Raw genomic sequence first — 12,812 nt, forward strand, 5'->3', positions numbered from 1 at the left:
AGCGTCCGCGTCGAAATTCGGTTATAGCTATCCGCGGGAAATATGCAATTTTCCGGAATAAAAACTATCCTATGTCCTTTTCCCGGGACTCAAACTATCTGTAGGTATACTGAATTTCATCTAAATCGGTTCAGCGGTTTAGACGTGATGAAGTAACAAACAGACTTACAAATTTTCGCATTTATAATATTAGTGGAGTGGTTCCTGACCGTTGCACGCTGATTGATGAATATGCGTGAAAACGGAACCAAAAATACAATATAGGTACAAAAACTTTATTGTCAGACTATGGGATAATATAAATAAATACAAGGCGTACAGTAAAAAACCAAAAGATATTAGGTAGGTATTCTAATTCAGTGGTGTGGTGCTGGCGCGATCGCAGCCTGAAATTGTGGAGGGGGTCACTAATAATAAATCATCGCGGCTAGGGGCCAAAAAGCTTTTTTATTTTGTAAATTTTTAGAAGATTTTTCAATTTTGACGTTTACGATTTTGGGGAGGGTCATGTCCCCTGTGACGGCTTCGGAATCGGTGTCGTCGGAATCTCGGAATCTTCGATCGTCGGAATCGCTGTCGTCGGAATCCAGATCATCCAAAAACGATGGTCACGGAAATAGTCAAAATTGATTTGAATTGAACAGAAAGTTCCTTAACTATCAACCACGGTGGGAAATACGAAGCGTCGGCAGGACTCTCACTAGATGGACTGATTTCATCGTGTTCGTGGTCACAGGTTGTTGGCTCCGTGGGTATTCCCTTTCCATTCCAGCATCGGCGGCGCGATCTTCAGCTATGCTTCTCTCGTATATTTTCCTCTCAGCTTCATGTCTCTCGACTGGATGTCTTTCCGCTATTTTAATTTTACCTTTAATACCTTTACAATATCCACAAGTTTGCAAGTACTATTTTTATACTTCTAAATTTCACTTTAGAATCCAAAGAAACATGCTCGCACTGTGACAAGTGGCAGGAAAACGCGGCATTGTTACAGTCAAATCTGACTTTAAGGGATGTCGCTAATAGCTATTTAATGAATTATTCATCTACAATTTCATTAGATAAGTATAAGACATTCAGTTTAATCATTTTCAGCAAATCTGCGTCCGCGTCGAATTCGGTTATAGCTATCCCGCGGGAAATATGCGATTTTCCGGAATAAAAACTATCCTATGTCCTTTTCCCGGGACTCAAACTATCTGTAGGTATACTGAATTTCATCTAAATCGGTTCAGCGGTTTAGACGTGATGAAGTAACAAACAAACAGATTTACAAATTTTCTCATTTATAATATTAGTGGGAGTGGTTCCTGACCGTTGTACGCTGATTGATGAATATGCGTGAAAACGGAACCAAAAATACAATATAGGTACAAAAACTTTATTGTCAGACTATGGGGATAAATAGATAAATAAATACAAGGTGGTACAGTAAAAATACCAAAAGATATTAGGTAGGTATACTAATTCAGTGGTGTGGTGCTGGCGCGATCGCAGCCTGAAATTGTGGAGGGGGTCACTAATAATAAATCATCGCGGCTAGGGCCAAAAAGCTTTTTTATTTTGTAATTTTTAGAAGATTTTTCAATTTGACGTTTACGATTTTGGGGGAGGGTCATGTCCCCTGTGACGGCTTCGGAATCGGTGTCGTCGGAATCGTCGGAATCTTCGCTGTCGTCGGAATCCAGATCATCCCAAAAACGATGGTCACGGAAATAGTCAAAATTGATTTGAACAGAAAGTTCCTTAACTATCAACCACGGTGGGAAATACGAAGTGTCGGCAGGACTCACTAGATGGACTGATTTCATCGTGTTCGTGGTCACAGGTTGTTGGCTCCGTGGGTATTCCCTTTCTATTCCAGCATTCGGCGGCGCGATCTTCAGCTATGTTTCTCTCGGATATTTTCCTCTCAGCTTCATGTCTCTCGACTGGATGTCTTTCAAATTATTAACTTTGGTCTAATTTGATTAAGCCGTTTCTTCATCGAGTCCAGTGAACATTTATTTTAACAGCATGCATATTTTCATTGAAACTAGAAGTTCCTCGCGGCTTTCTAGGTACGTGAGTCTTCGAATGAGTGCATCAGTCTCTTTGGCTGCCCCATCTTTGACTGGAGTGGTGGCACTAGGTAGTCTGCTTCTGCTGGTGTCAATTATTATTATTACTAATTACAAAGCTATTGTTATTGATAACAAGCCTCCTTCAATCATAACGTTCGAATATTTGTCTTCCATTCTGAAATATTCCTGGTAGGCCTTGCTGTCTGTAACAAATATAAATGAAACAATTTTTAATTTGTTTTCTGTGAAGTAAAATCGCGGGTGAGCTTAGTATTTTTTGTTAGTAATTATATAATTGGTTCTCAATTCTATCTAGCCGCTTCTTCATAAAGTCCAGTGAACCTCTAGCAGCATGCATATTTGCACTGAACTTAGAGGTTCTTCGCGGTTTTCTATGTGCGCGGTCTTCAAAGAGTACCTACATACGCTCAGCCCCTTTGGCTGTCGTATCTTTGACTGGGACTTCAGCACTAAATCGTCAAATACAAAGCTTGTAATGGATATCAAGCCTCTCTCAATCATAAGGTTAGAATATTTCTTTTTCATTCTGAAATATATCGAAATGTCTGAAATATTCGTTCGTACCTATTGAAAAAAATAGGAAATTATCATCTTTCATACTCGTACTGCTAGTTCTAGATAATAATTCCACCGTGAAGCTTGCTGATACAGCCACCTTCCTCGATATTACTTTTGACTAGTTTGTCGATTTTATTTTTCACTGTCTCCAGGGAACGCCTTGCAGCATCAATATTTTCACTGAGTGACGTTCTCTGCTGTTTTAAATGTGCGCTGTCCTCACTGTGTCTTTCAGATTTTAATCCATTACTTTATTAGCGTTTTCTAGTAGTGGGTCAAACACAAAGCTTGCAATTATATCTAAGCGTGGAACTCTCATCTGTTCTCAACTGTTTCTGACAAATGAAAAAAAAATGAACGATTTGAGCTGGCACAATTTGTTCAAACCAAAATTCAATTTTCATCAATTCATCATGTCTAAAGGACATCTCGCTGCCAACATTGGGTACCTATCGGCACTAGTACAAGACATGCACTTCCAAATTTATGAATATTGCTTTATACACTTCGCTAGGGATAGGTAAGTTTTTGTTTCGTTTTCTGTAATGAGTCTGTCCGAAAATTAAACAAAATAATAAATTTGATTACAGGTATATTAAAGAAAATATAAATATTCACAAACAACCAAACTATTTTTTTTTCTTATACATAACTATTAATAACAATTGAAAATTGAAATTAACAAATGATTCGTTATCTATCTACAAATAATTATAATGACTATGATTCTCACATAATCCTTAGCGTAAAATAAACTTGAACAAAACAAAAGGACAGGAACAAAAAAGATGAGGAGACGAAAGCAAACAGCTAAAGTTAAAAAAAATGACAGGTGTATGTTATAGCCGACTTCCGGGTTATTGTTGACATCTACTTATAATCTAACAATACTTATCTAAACTAATTAAACGCTAAAACTGCTTTAGATGATGATGAAACCGATTTAGATGAAATTTGGTACAGTGATAGTGTGAGAGCCTGGGGAAGGATATAACCACGTCGATACTTTTTAGTGTATCCTATTGTACTTGGTTATATTGGGCGGTTTATACGCCTTCTGGTGACGGCGCTGCGTACCAGGCTCAGGCTTCTTCTCGTATCGCACCTTCCACAAGCTCGATTTGAAAATGAAATTATTTAATTTTGTCTGAATCTCGACCATTCTACTTTCATCAAGTCCAAAGAACGCCTTGCAGCGTTAATATTTTCACTGAGTGACGTTCTCTGCTGTTTTAAATGTGCGCTGTCCTCGAATGCGCGCATCCTCACTGTGTCTTTTAGATTTTTATCCATTACTTTATTAGCGTTTTCTTGTATTAAAAATATCAAACAACCAAACTAATATTTTTTTCTGATAACTATTAATATACAGGTTATTATTGACATCTACTTATAATCTAACGATACTTATCCAAACTAATTAAACGCTAAAACTGCTTTAGATGATGAGAAACCGATTTAGATGAAATTTGGTATACAGATAGTTCGAGAGCCTGGTGAAGGATATAACCACGTCGATACTTTTTAGTGTATCCTATTGTACTTGGTTATATTGGGCGGTTTATACGCCTTCTGGTGACGGCGCTGCGTACTAGGCTCAGGCTTCTTCTCCAAGCCCACCTTCCACAAGCTCGATTCCAAAATTAAACTATTTAATTTTGTCTGAATCTCGACCATTCTACTTTTCATCAAGTCCAAAGAACGCCTTGCAGCATTAATATTTTCACTGAGTGACGTTCTCTGCTGTTTTAAATGCGCGCATCCTCACTGTGTCTTCGATTTTTATCCATTACTTTATTAGCGTTTCCTAGTGGTGGGTCAAACACAAAGCTTGCAATTATATCAAAGCGTGGAATGCTCATCTGGTCTCAACTGTTTCTAACGAAATAAAAAATATAATATGAACGATTTGAGCTGGCACACAATTTGTTCAAACCGAAATTCAATTTTCATTAATTTATCAAGTCTAAAGGACATCTTGCTGCCAACATTAGGTATCTTCACTAGTTCAAAAGACTTTGTACTTCCATATTTATGAATATTGCTTCGTACACTTCGCTAGGTATACATATTATATAGGTAAGTTTTTGTTTGGTTCACTTTCCGGTTTTACTTTACAAGATTTTTCCGAAACACCCTAATTGTTATGAGTCAGTCCGAAAATTAAACACAACAATAAATTTGATTATAGGTATATTAAAAAAATATCAAACAACCAAACTAATTTTGTTTTCTTGATAACTATTAATATATATACAGGTTATTGTTGACATCTAGGTACTTATAATCTAACGATACTTATCCAAACTAATTAAACGCTAAAACTGCTTGACATGACGATGAAAAACAGATTTAGATGAAATTTGGCACACATATAGTTCGAGAGCCTGGTGAAGGATATAACCACGTCGATACTTTTTAGTGTATCCTATTGTACTTGGTTATATTGGGCGGTATATACGCCTTCTGGTGACGGCGCTGCGTACGAGTCTCCGGCTTCTTCTCGTATCGCACCTTCCACAAGCTTGATTCCAAAATTAAATTATTTAATTTTGTCTGTATCTCGTCCAGTCTACTTTTCATCAAGTCCAGAGAGCGCCTTGCAGCATTAATATTTTTACTGAGTGTCGATCTCTGCGGTTTTAAATGCGCCCTGTCCTCGAATGGGCGCATCCTCGCTGTGGGTTTTTCATTTTCCGCCAATTTATTTCCCATTGGTGGACTGCTAGGGTCGTCAAGGCACGCAAGGAATACCATACCGTTTCGGACCACAACGTATGAAACTGGATTTTCCATTTTCAAAAACAATCTTCTGGCCTCAGCTGTCTGTGACAAATGAAAATAAATAAAGTTATTGTTAAAAAAAAAATGCAAGACTTTTTGCTGACTGTACATTTTGTTGACTGTGCTTGCATTGTCATCCACACTACATAATAATATGCGTACCAAGAATTACACTATCAGATTGTATTGTCACCGAACTTACATAGGTACCCATACAAAATTTTAAATCAATCTGACCATTGGAAGTGGGTTAGTATTCGGTTGCAAGATTTGATGTGTACATACATACAAGTTTAATAAAAGCTTGTGAAAAAATAATAACCCACCCCATTGACTTGGCTCAAACAAAACATATTCAAACCGAAATGTAAGAAAAAGCATTATTTATAAGTCTGCCGCAGTATAAAGAAAAACATAAATTAAAAAAATATGCTTTTTATGTCTTCATTTAACCACGTTAAATAAAATTTAAAAGTTTGATATGTCTGAAAGAACTCACCTTAGTTCTGAGTATTCTCTCAGTACTCCGTGCTCACCACTATGAGACAATGTTTTCGCGGGTACTTGATAAAAAATTTACTAGAATATGATCACTCCAGAACTGCCTAGTACCAACTGATAGATGGGCAAGAGGCAAGAAGCTTTTATACAATTCACAAACCACTGGCAGCCGGTTTTTGGACAGGGTAATCAAAAATACCCCCTGCATAATTAATAATACATTAACTTTAATGAACTTGAATTATAGTAATGTAATTACTAAATCATTTTCAAAGTTTCTAAGAAGTCAATTAATTAATTACCAACCTGTTTGTTTCCCAATTTCTGTTTCCAACGTGAACAGAAACCAGAAGTCATCGCCATTGTCTCTTTCCTTGTTTAATTCAATACCATTGAAAAAAAAAAACAATATGAAAGACTGTTGCCATTTTCAAACATTTTGGGCCAAAAATATGACGAAAAATAAGAACGTAGTTTCTCTTTTCTAGTCGCTCGTGTCATATTTTTTTAGAAACTATATAAACCGATGATCAGTATGAGGGTGTTAAAATTAGTTGCCACGATGTCAGCTTTCCAAAATGCGCATTCAGTGCTCAATCTTCTCGAAGCCTTGTATTATATTATAGCACCTGATGAAGTGCAGAGGAGGTTGCGTCCAGCGTATGTGGAAGCAGGGTCAACGGAGGCAGTGGCTGCATAAATTATACTTCCAGTACATTCAACTGTGTATTTGTCACCAATACAACCGATGAATCTTTTAAATTACAAGGAACTATCGTATGAAATAAATGGATTTTACAACAGCACGTCTTACAGCGGTCGGTGTCAAAAAAGGAAGGGGAAGAAGCAAAACCAGAGAATTTAACTAGTGTTGTCATGTGTCACACACATGCACTTATCAAAGACAAACTTATAAGAATGCTTTACACTCTATTTTTAACAGAGGGTACTACGTTTGTTTATGCGGAGAGTTTTTTTAAACTACCCGCACTTGGTTTTCTTATACCGGTAAATAATCTCTTCAGTTCAGTAAGAACTCGCCTTAATTCTAAATGAATCATTTGCCAATTAAGCATGCTTCATTTTCGTCACCCTTCATATTATTCTTCAGTATCGCACCTTCCTCAGGCTGGGTTCCAAAATGATTATTTTTTTAAATCTCGTCCATTCTAAATTTCATTGCGTCCAGGAAACGTCTTGCAGTATTCATATTTTTACTGAATGACGTTCCCCGTGGTTTTTCTTGTGGCGTGTCTTTGATTTGTTCGACCAATTTGTTTTCCATTGGTGGACTGGTGGTCATCAAACACAAAGCTTGCAACTGATATTAAATCGTTCTCAAGCACAATGTGAGAAAGTGGATCCTTCATTTTCATATGCTCTTCTGGTCTCAGCTGTACTTAACAAATGAAAAGATAATTTATTTATCGTATGGCTTCTGGTTCTCTTCTTAGACTAGATATTGAATACACTGGATTTGAGGTGTGCTAGTGCATTTGTAAAATTTTGTTTGGTTCACTTTCCCATTATTATTTTCAAGATTTTTCCAATATACCTAATGTCGATGAGTCATTTCGGAAATTAAACAAAATAATTAATTTGATTCTGGGTATATTTACAAAAAAAAAAAAACAGAAATCTTCAAGATATTCACATTTCACAAGCCTCCTAAATGATTATTTTTTTTGACACAAATGACCATTGAGATTAACAAATGATTAGTTATCTATGTACGATTAATTATTATAATTAAGAATTAATTCTTAGATACCTAATCTAAGATTAAAACAAACTTGAACAAAACAGAAGGAACAGGATCAAAAGAGACGATATAAGACTTAAAACGAACAGCCAAAAAAGTTAAAAATAAAAATGTCATAGCCGATATTTGGGATATTGTTGACATCTAATCTAATTAAACTTATCCAAACTATAACTATAAATAAACGCGAATGTATTCCGTCTGACCGTATGCATGTTAGGTACCTTTTCACATTTAAACCACTTAACCGATTTAACTAAATGAAATTTGGTATAAAGATAGTTTGAGACCCTGGGAAGGACAAAGGATCGTTTTATCCCGAAAAATTCCATAGCTGCCGCGGGATTGCAAAAAAATAATATGGCAGACGGCGTCGCAGGCAAAAGCTAGCGATTTATTTAACAAGCACTTCCTATTGTATTTATTATATAAATATTTGGGGGTAAATATGTCCTCAGGTTAAAGCGCTGGGGACGAGGCTCCGGCTTCTCCTCGTTACTCCCCTTGCATAACCCCGCCTCCAAGATCAAATTATTGATTTGGGTCTCGATTCTATCCAACCGCTTCTTCATAGAGTCCAGTGCACACCTAGCTGCATGCATATTTGCACTGAACTTAGAAATATTTCGCGGTTCTTCAAGTGGCCGCACTCGCTCAGTGTCTTTGGCTGTCCTATTGTCGACTGGCACTGGAACGACTGGAACGTCGGCGCTACCTAGTCTGCTAGGGTCAATTCTAAAGCTTGTTATTGATCACAATCCTCCCTCAATCATAACGTTCGAATTCCAAGGTTCCATTTTGAAATATTCCTGGTAAGCCTTTACCTAATGTTAATGAGTCAGTCCGAAAATTAAGAAATGTAATGAATTTCACTGTTGGTATATTAAAAAAAAAACAATCTTCAACATATTCACAAACAACGTATGTACGTACTTAACTGAAAAAAATAGTTTTTTCTTATTTTAAGATGAGCTTTGGCACTAAGACATAGGTAATTGAAAATTTTAATTAACAAATATTTTTTTATTTTTCTACAAATAAATAATGACTATAATTATTACATAATCCTAAGAATAAAATAAACTTGAAAAAAAGAGAAGAGACGAAAGCGAACAGCCAAAGTTAAAAAGAAAAATATTTTGACAGATATGTCATAGCCAATATTTGGGATATTGTTGACATCGAATCTAACTATACTTATCCAAACTAAGTAATAAATAAATGCGAATGTTACACCGTCTGTCTGTCCGTCTGTTACCTTTTCACGTCAAAACCACTACACCAATTGAAATGAAATGTGGTATGAAGATAGTTTGAGACTCTTGGAAGGACATAGGATTGTTTTATACCGAAAAATTGCAAAGCTCCCGCGAGATTATTGCTAGTGATCCTATTTATTCAACAAATACGATCGAAAGCGCTTTGGAGTTTAGTTTCCCCAGCACTTCCTATTGTATTTATTATATAAATATTTGGGGGTAAATATGTCCTTAGGTTAAAGCGCTGGGGACGAGGCTCCGGCTTCTCCTCGTTACTCCCCTTGCATAACCCGCCTCCAAGATCAAATTATTGATTTGGGTCTCGATTCTATCCAACCGCTTCTTTATAGAGTCCAGTTCACACCTAGCTGCATGCATATTTGCACTGAACTTAGAAATATTTCGCGGTTCTTCAAGTGGCCGCACTCGCTCAATGTCTTTGGCTGTCCTATTGTCGACTGGAACGTCGGCACTACCTTGTCTGCTGGGGTCAATTTTAAAGCTTGCAATATCAATAGATAACAAGCCTCCCTGGATAATAACGTTCGAATTCCAAGGTTCCATTTTGAATTTTTCCTGGTAGGCCCTTTGCTGTCTGTAACAAATGAAAATTAAACAATTTTGATGGACGTAATAATAAGTTACAAGTTTTGGATTATAAATTTGTCAGCCTACTATATACCTACCAACTGCTAAAATTATTAATTTCTTTCCTGTGCATAAAATAAAAGAAATAACTAATTTTTTAATTGCTTCTCTCGTAGGTACGTAATATTTGGCTTTACTCAAACGTTAAGACATAATAAAGAACTAAGTAAAAAAATAAAAAATAAACTGAAAATATGAAACGGTAAAAACTTACCTTTAATTTCTCAGTGAAACCACCACTCCAAGGATTTTATTTTTGTACTTAAATTTAATGGGATGGTGTTTACTCCAAAGCTTCCACCTTTTATACATGGCACAAGCAACGGGCGTGCTTCTTTTAAGGGAGAATACTAATTGAAGATAATTATTACTTAATTGTTAATAAATTAACAACTATCGTAATGAACAAAATATTAATTTTCTGATTTACGTAATTCACGTAATTTCGAAATTTCCTAATTAATAACCTGTTTGTTTCCCAATTTATAATTTAGTGCGTAAATCAAAACAAAACGGTAGGTGAGTCAGTGTTGGCTTCGGGCTCGTCCCATTGACTCTTTGCTTGTCCGTCCTGGTTTATTGTATGCTGACAAATTTCTCGTACCTACCTACTTTATGATCTTATGAGTACGTCTACAAGATTTTTGCTAGGTTTGAATGTAGGTACGTCCTACCTACTTTTATACCGTATTTAAGTCTTAAAGTGTGACGTTACGACGAATGTGGCGCCTCCTTTTACTTTTTGCATTAATTTTACATGTTCTTGCAAATGTAAATGAGTCAATTACAAAGTTTCAAACTACTTTATTCGATACTTTGGTTTCCAATTTAACAGTGCATAGAACTTACAAAAATAGTTAATATTAGGACAAACATGCTTAGGCTAAGTTCACATGAAATCTTCATCAAAAACTAATAGGTATGTGTGGCGTACAACCACAAGGTACTATAGGCACCCTTTTATTTTTGGCATACCTACATCAACGATATGCCAAAAGTCCTTAAACATACATGTATTTCTTTAGATTTTTTACTGTCATGTCACGTTACTAAGTACCTACAGACCTACTTTATTTTCAAACATCAATAAATACAAATCATAATCCGCGACAAGCTTCGTCATTCATCAACTCTGGTACAGGAAGGTACAGGACTATAGTACAGAACAATATCAGCAAAAGAATTCGTTAATTTATTTAACTCTTGTTAATTAATTATTGTGTTTAAAACCAATTAAAATATTTAAATTGAATTTGGCAGTCATCTGCAACATACCTACTTCAGCATAAAAACTAGTACACAACTCTTCACCCTCCATCTTTCCTACACGATTTAAACGTCCCAATAATACCAGCAGCATTACCCCGCTGAATCCATGTATGTTTGTATGTTGATGATGCTTCACTATAAAGAGTAACAATAAGAGTAAGAGTGTTACCTACTTATTACTTATTCTGTGGTGTAGCTAACCTAGAAATTGAAGCTGCTTATAAAAATGCCATGGAATGGTTTGAAAATAACACCTGAGCTAAAATTAAATTTAGAAAAAAAATATCGCGTTTCACACTCGTTATATTATAACATACCTACCTACTTGTTCATTTTAATAAAGAAGTACCTGGGCGACCGAGCTTTGCTCGGGCTACAACTCGTTAATAAGCGTTTTCCCAGAGATAAGACCAAGCTACATCGATTTTCCATCGCCGAAAACCTCTACATACCAAATTTTGTCGAAATCATTGGCACCGTTTTCGAGATCCCCGAAGTATATTTATATATATATACAAGAATTGCTCGTTTAAAAGTCTTAGATTCTACCGAAATATATATTCTAGACTAGACAGCCGCTATATCTAGTCTTGCTCTTTGTAATAAACCAATAAGTATTTCAAGGCCTTAACATTCTGATATTTCTGTGTATTTACATAATGTACTATGAATTCCTTTTTCTCTAAAAGTACCCACATTTCTACTGTATGACAAGATAATTAATAAAATCAACAGACCGAGTAAATGGCCGCTCAAATTGTATTAGCGTAGATTAAAACCTAAAATTAGTTGGCATGAAAGTATTGCATGGCTATACTTAAGGTGTATTGCATAAAGATCCCTGAGGATTACAAAACGATATAAACGCATTAATTCCAAAATAAAGTGTTGAAATGGTTGTTTGAAGTGTATCTCCTTTGCAGCTTTGTTATTGAATTTGTAAATAAGAATTAGTTTAGGCAAAATGTATTTTTAATAGATGAGCAGAATATGTTTTTATGATTTAATATTTTATTGTAATGCCCAGAATTATTATCCTTTTTAATATTTCTATCTACGCCGATGCTGGTAGAATGTACTGAACTAAGAGTAACACTACTAACCAATATTGTACCATATTCTCTGATAGCATTTTCTCGTTTAAATAAATAAATATCTACGATTGAAAATGTTAAGCATGCGTTTTTTTTTGTTTTTTAAATTTCTGGTCTTTTTGTTTGATGAACACTTGTTAATTGTTACAAATGTATCGCACGAGTAGGAAAACTTCAAAGGGCACTGATCTCTTCATCTCCAGTGTTATCTTTTAGACGGGGTATTCTTTTAATAATTTTCATTCGTATAGTTAGTTAAGCTATCTTAGGTTAGTTTTTTTTTACAATAGGGAAACGTTTCGTATAAATTAAATATAAAAATTAAACCCATTGTGATGTTTTTCATGTCTTAAGCCGGGTGTAGTCTAGCAAGAAAAATAGTACAAGTTGCAATACATTGCGAGGCCGTAAAGCGAACGAGTTTGAAGTGGTCAATCGAGCGCCGCAATGTAGATCAACTTATACGATTTTCCTTGCAGGTCAACTGGGCTTTAGAGCTCTAGTACACGGACGGTACGATATCACGCTTGGTTTTCCGAAGCTTCATCCGAATCCGTAAGTTGGTACAGCACAGCCGTATAAGCGTAAAGTATTAACAAACACATACAAACATTATATATTTTATATAGACTTTAATTCATGAGCCACCATGAAACCTTTTCACAGTAAATGTCAGTTTACGCAATACAATGAAAATCGATGACATGATGACTTGAAAGACTTCTCCATGAATTCCATGGTGGCCAATGAATTAGAGGCCTTTGACCGTTAGCCGTACTAGGTAACAAATATTCACATTTATTAAATTAGTAAGAAATAGGAACGAATAAGATTTTATTTAACATTTTTATTT

The 12,812-nt window shown here is 35.6% G+C and overlaps 1 protein-coding gene and 1 long non-coding RNA gene across 3 annotated transcripts in view; one reads left to right on the forward strand and one right to left on the reverse strand.

Annotated features, from left to right (window-relative positions):
- PIG-Z (phosphatidylinositol glycan anchor biosynthesis class Z) overlaps nt 1-12,812 on the forward strand; it is a 28,445-nt gene that overhangs the window by 5,098 nt on the left and 10,535 nt on the right. The gene's annotated exons all lie outside the window — the stretch shown is intronic.
- Nucleotides 4,819-7,655, reverse strand: LOC141437642 (uncharacterized). Its single transcript, XR_012452404.1, has 2 exons — nt 5,926-7,655; nt 4,819-5,468 (listed from the first exon to the last, which is right to left on the reverse strand). It is a non-coding gene; the product is annotated as an uncharacterized lncRNA (long non-coding RNA).

The sequence above is a fragment of the Choristoneura fumiferana genome, chromosome 18 (assembly GCF_025370935.1).
Source record: "Choristoneura fumiferana chromosome 18, NRCan_CFum_1, whole genome shotgun sequence".
In the NCBI taxonomy this organism is placed as follows: Eukaryota; Metazoa; Arthropoda; class Insecta; order Lepidoptera; family Tortricidae; genus Choristoneura; species Choristoneura fumiferana.